The sequence below is a fragment of the Theobroma cacao genome, chromosome 10, assembly GCF_000208745.1.
Source record: "Theobroma cacao cultivar B97-61/B2 chromosome 10, Criollo_cocoa_genome_V2, whole genome shotgun sequence".
Taxonomy (NCBI): Eukaryota; Viridiplantae; Streptophyta; class Magnoliopsida; order Malvales; family Malvaceae; genus Theobroma; species Theobroma cacao.
In genome coordinates, this window is record NC_030859.1 from 1,447,482 (window position 1) to 1,453,821 (window position 6,340).

Here is a 6,340-nt window from a genome sequence, read left to right on the forward strand (position 1 = left end):
AATAAAAGCAGGTACATCAACTTTCACTATAAAAATATATAGCTGCCACACTTTAATCAGAAGCCCTGAAAATTTCCTGTAAGATGGAAAAAGGTAAGCAATCAAAAGCCTGTCCTCATGTTCTCATCTTCCCTCTCCCACTGCAAGGCCATGTAAACTCTATGTTCAAGCTAGCTGAACTGCTAGCTCTCACTGGCTTCAAAGTCACCTTCCTAAACTCCGAGCACAACCATGGACGCCTGGTCAAGCACACCAATATTAGTGCCCATTGTGATAGATACCCTGGATTTGAATTCAGGACAGTACCTGATGGTCTCCCTGATGATCATCCGAGGTCAGGGAATTGGTTCCTGGAGATGTATTATGCCATGGAAACGAAAGCCAAGCTGAGTTTGAGAGAGATGCTGCTCAACATCAACCCACCAGTGGACTGCATTATAGGAGATGGATTTTTAGGATTTGTTCTTGATGTTGCTAAGGAGCTTGGAATGCCCGTCTTTTATTTTCGTACCAGCAGTGCTTGTTGCTTTTGGGCTTATTATTCTATCCCTGATATAATTCAAGCTGGGGAGATTCCTATAAGAGGTAAATTATATGATCCAATGAAAATATATTTCTGAACTCTGTGTAGTATTGTGTTGTGCCTGCCTGTGTTTTTTCTTCTCTGACAAAATACAACCAAGTTCGTAATTCTTTTTCTTTTTCAATTCTACATAATAAAAAATGTAAATCCAAATTGATTCTTGAAACCTGGAAAGTAGTGAAGCAATTAAGAGAATAGCATTCAAATGATTGATTTCCTAAAGTTTTGAATGGTTCTTTTATACCCTCTGACACTGGTAAATGGGTGTTTGTCAAAAAATTGGAAGGAATTGAAGATATGGATCGCCTGATAACAACTGTACCAGGCATGGAACGTTTCTTCGATGTCGAGATCTTCCCAGTTTCTGCCGAGCAAGCGACATGGCCAATTCAACAATCCAACTTGTTGTTAAGCAGACACGAAAGAGTCCCGAAGCCCATGCCTTGATACTGAACACGTTTGAAGATCTTGATAGGCCTATCTTGTCTCACATACGCACCAAATGCCCTCATTTCTACACCATCGGACCCATCCATGCTCTGCTAAACACCAGGCTCAAGGCCGAATGTGGTGCATCATCTCAATTTTCCAATAGCCTTTGGGAAGTGGATAGAAATTGCATTTCATGGCTTGATAAGCAACCAAAGCAATCCGTTGTCTATGTAAGTTTTGGTAGCATTACCATCACATCCAGAGAGCAACTTACAGAGCTTTGGTATGGACTTGTTAACAGTAAAAGGAAGTTCTTGTGGGTTGTAAGGCCAAATTTCGTGACAGGAAAAGACGGACAGGGGGAGGATGTTCCGGTGGAGCTTATGGAAGGGACTAAGGAGCGAGGGTGTATCGTGGGTTGGGCACCGCAAGATGAAGTGTTGAACCATTCGGCTGTCGGCGGGTTCTTGACTCATAGTGGTTGGAAGTCTACTTTGGAAAGTGTGGTGGCAGGTGTGCCTATGATATGTTGGCCTTATTTTGCTGGCCAACAGGTGAACAGCAGGTTTGTGAGTGAAGTTTGGAAACTAGGATTGGATATGAAGGATGTGTGTGATAGGAAGGTAGTGGAAAAGATGGTGAATGATTTAATGATGGATAGAAGGGAGGAGTTCGTGAAATAAGCAGCTGAAATGGCTAAGCTAGCCAAAGAATCTGTCAATGACGGTGGGTCTTCTTATTGCAATTTGGACCGTCTAATTGAGGACATTAGACTAATGAGCTTGAAAAAACCATGAAACCTCAAGCAATTTTCCTAGAGATGTTTCGACTAAATGTTGACAGATGAGTATCTATTTTTCCAATAAAACTTTGGCATTGCTACCTATAATTTTCATGGTATGCAAGAGCGGCTTAATAAGTTCAAAGGCCTAAAGCGAAATATTCAATGAGGTCTTCTTTTATTGAAATTAAAAAAATTATTAAATTTTTATTCTTCTAGCTTTTTGAGATGTAAAATTTTTATATTTTTTAAATTGTTAATATAAAATCAACAATCAAAATTTTTAATTCAAATAAATCAACTATCACATAAAATAAAGATAATATAATAATATAATATAAATTAAAAATTAAAGTAAAAAAATCTGTAAATATTAGAATAATAGTACTTAATTGTTTAGTGCTTATTGCAAACCATAAATGAAGTTCACGTTTTTATGAAGATAATAACATAACGAACTTTTTGTATATCTTTTGAAAAATAATTAAAGTTAAAGGAAAAAGGAAGAAAGAGCAAATGAGAAAAGAAGAATTTAAACGTAGATATTATACATTGAAAAAAAAATAATTAATTTTATATATAGGAGAAAAAATAGTTGTTTGAAATCATTAAATATGTTGATTGAAAATATGAGAAATAAGTGAGAAAAAAATAATTATTTGAGATAATTATATATATATATATATATATATATAACCGTTAGTTGATTGAAAATAATATAGTATTCTAGAAATTAAAAATGATAAAAAATTAAGATTTATTAGACACATAATTAAAAAATAAAAAATAAATAATTTTATTAATTATTTTTTATTTATATATATATATTTAATATAATAAATTATATTATAAAATTATAAGACCTTCTCAAAATTAAGGGTCTAAATCTCTTGCTTGGGTGGCTTTATCCAAGGGCCGACCCTGTACAATGGAATGTCAATGGTTCATCAGTAAGAACCAAAAAGGTTCCTTATTAACATTTTAATAATCCTCTCGGCAACAATGTTTCCGTTCAGGATTATTAATTCTTCCCAGGATATCTGTTGCATGTATATCTGGCAATGAAGCAAACCCAGCATTCACGGAAGTGATCCAAACAACCATGGGATCAAGTAGTTGTCTAGAAGTTTCTTGAAAGAGAAACAACACCAAAGCAAGGGCAAACAGAGAAGTCTATTTCATTTACAGCTAGGACACACACACACGTGTATATATATATATATATTTATACAGTAGTGCTTTAGGTAGACTTAATTTAGTTAAAAGTAAACCATTCACACATAAACTAGGAGACTTTAGTGTTTTAGCCGATCAGATTTGACAGAAAAGTAGCTGTGCCATTTATCAAAGCTGGTCACGGAGTTTTTGATTCAACACTCTTCTGGAACAGCACCGAAAAATTCTTCAAGTTGATCTCAAAGATCAACGGGTTCAAATTGGAAACCCCACAGCCAGGAGTCTGACCATCTATTGCAATGTACCTTTCTCCATTTTTAAGTGCAGAATTGACCTCCCTGAGCTTCAATTTTAGCATGCCTTCAGTCTTGCTTAAGGCCACTGCTCTGTAGCATTAATTTGCATTCTTTTATCTAGAATTGACTTCTTTAATTTTTTGAAAATTAAGTTAGATCCATTTCAAAGAAGGATGGAAATCAGTCAAGTTACTGTCAAAACTCAACTGAAAGGAGGCAGTCAAGTTACTGTCCTTTGAGTGGCGTAGAAAAACGGCCACCAGCAGAATCTGTGAAAGGAATCAGGATTCACGAAGTCTAACCTGCTACCTCGACTTAATGAGCTTGACAATATTTTGGGATTTGTTGGATAAAGACCAGGATTGATTGATTAGAAGTCAAAGTTTTTGTGCGTGAAATTGATATTCTTTAGATTTTAAATTTTAGATTATATGTCATTAAAAGGAATGATGACGTCCGAAGAAATTAACAGAGATGTTGCTTAGCACAAAAGTTATATACAAGGAACATAAAGAAAAAACAGTTTGTCCATAATATAGACATCGAATCTAGTTACACTAAGTAAAGCCAACTTTAACACTTGATTTCCACCCTCTCTGTTTTGAAGACGGTCTATCTCTCTCCCACCAGAGCCCCCAAAATGTTTGTTTTCTGGAACCAATTTCTACGTTTTCTAGGAACCCAATTCGAAAACTTCGCCTCTACGTCTAAAAGGAAGAACTTCTCATCTTCACTGCTTTGGATCGTTCGTATCATGCAGGCCAATCAGTTCTTTCTCGCACTGTTATGGGTGCTGTTACACCGTGCAGATGATCAGACAGCTACTTCTCCCATCAACGTTATTTATAGACCGGCAAATCGGTATTCTCGTGCTTGTGGTGTTTCACCCTTTGGCAGAAAAGAGATTGGCAGAACAGATATTGGGATCCAGATTGGCAGAAAAGATATTGGGATCCTTTTCGTTATAATTATATTAGGCCATTGGCTGGCGATACTTCTACTTTTTATAGGAATCAATTTGGGCAAAAACCTCTCTACATTTAAAAGGAAGAATTTTTTATATATACCGCTTTCAATTGTTCTCGTTCCTATCTTTCTCTCACCGTTACTGGTGCTGTTTGAACTTACAAATGATCAGACAACTACTTTCTCCGGCTCCTTTTTGTCCGCCTTCCAAGATTGTAAGTCTCCTTTTGCTTCACTCCTCTGCAGAAGACCACTTAAGATCCTTACGTCGGTATTGAGTATATTAGTTGTTGACATAGACGACACGGACCATATATTTCAACTGCTACTTACATTTTGCCCACCAAGAGCTAATTTTTCCCATCTTCCTGATGATGTCATTTCAAAAATCAGTAATCGGTTAACATCTTTTGAAGATGTGGTCGCATCATCAGGGGTTTGTCGTTCATGGCGTTTTGCTTGTTCAGACATGCGCTGCGCACCACGCCATCGGTTTCCACGGCTCATGCTTTGTGATAGAGAGAACAGGTCGACCAAAAGTTTTTATAGCGTTCGCCGGAAAAAGCTTTATGAACTAGAGCTACCCCAGGCTCATGGAAAGCGATGTCATGGTTCTCCTTATGGCTGGATTGTGACTATGGGTCCTGATCTACAAGCTCACCTTTTACACCCGCTGTCGCAAGCTCAACTCAGCCTTCCAAAATTAAACACCATTCGGAATCCAATTGGTGTGCTTGTGCCTGTTGATCCCTTTCGTTTCATTCGCAAATGCATTCTACTCAAGACCTCCGCCTCCCACTCCCAGGATGAGTTTCTTGTTATGGTGATATTTGGGCCCAAGCATAGCTTGGCTTTTGCTAAACCTGGATCTGTTGGATGGACGATCGTTGTGGGTGCGGATGGTTTCAAAGATATTCTTCTTTTCAAGGGCCAAATCCATGCCATTTGTGGTCAAGGAAGGCTTCTGCGCTTTAGATCTGATGATCCTGAATCAACGCAAAGGTTTATTGCGTATCCTCCTGAAGATGTCTTCAGAGATGAAAGAATATATCTTCTGGAGTCATTAGGAGAACTTTTGGGGGTTTTCCGATTTTCATCCAGCACTCCTTTTGAGAAGAGGTATGACACAAAAAGGTTCTTCGTCTACATGCTTGACTCCGACAACGATGGCAATCTAGGGACTTGGCTGAGATTAAACCACTTGGGGGATCGGGCATTATTCGTTGGAGAGGGCAATTCTTGGTCCGTTTGTACTGCCAATATCCTCAATTGCAGAAGCAACTGTATATACTTCACAGATGACAATTGGGATCAAAAGGTGAGAGGAGAAGAACAGACGTTAGTAGGCCCTGACATTGGTGTATTTGACATGGTGAGCAAGAAAATCGAACGTCTGGAATTGGGTCCACACTGTCCTTGTTATCATTCCAGGTCCGTATGGTTTACTCCTAGTCTCCTACCTTACAAGAACTACCAAGCTTGAGGGGTACTGCTAGGTATGAATGGGAAAACTTGGAAATTGTGGCCTGCAAAACAGAATATGAGACATTAGTTTGCCCGATTGCTGATGCGGAAACATGGGATATGTTGAGTCATTTGTGGTCTGATGAATCTGATGCAATATTTTTCCTTTGGGATTCTTTTTTTTTTTTTTTGGATTTCTGATGCAGAAACATGGGATATGTTGTGTCATTTGTGGTCTGATGAATCTGATGCAATATGTTTTCTTTGGGATTTTTTTTTTAATTGAAAGTTAGAGGTTTTCTTTGGGATTCTGACTATGGTAACCGATGATCAAACCCAGCCATTAAGATTTACCAGCTGTTTATCATTTCAACATGTCCAGAATTTCTAGTATTACATTAACGACACTGTATGAATCATTTGACAATCTGTATGACCCATGTCTCCATGTTATACCTAGAGCTAGGTACAACATGTTTAGTTAATTTGGTTAAGAGATTTTTTTTAAACCAAATTAACCAAACATGTTATAAAAGGTAATCAAATGGACCAAAATTTTGTTTTAATCCATTAATCGAAATTTTTCCCCTTGCATTTATTTATTACTTTTTCATTATTCACTTATTTTTTAAAAAATAAATA

General features: G+C 37.3%; 1 pseudogene; it reads left to right on the forward strand.

Moving 5' to 3' along the window:
• On the forward strand, window positions 48-1,882 carry LOC18585976 (annotated as a pseudogene).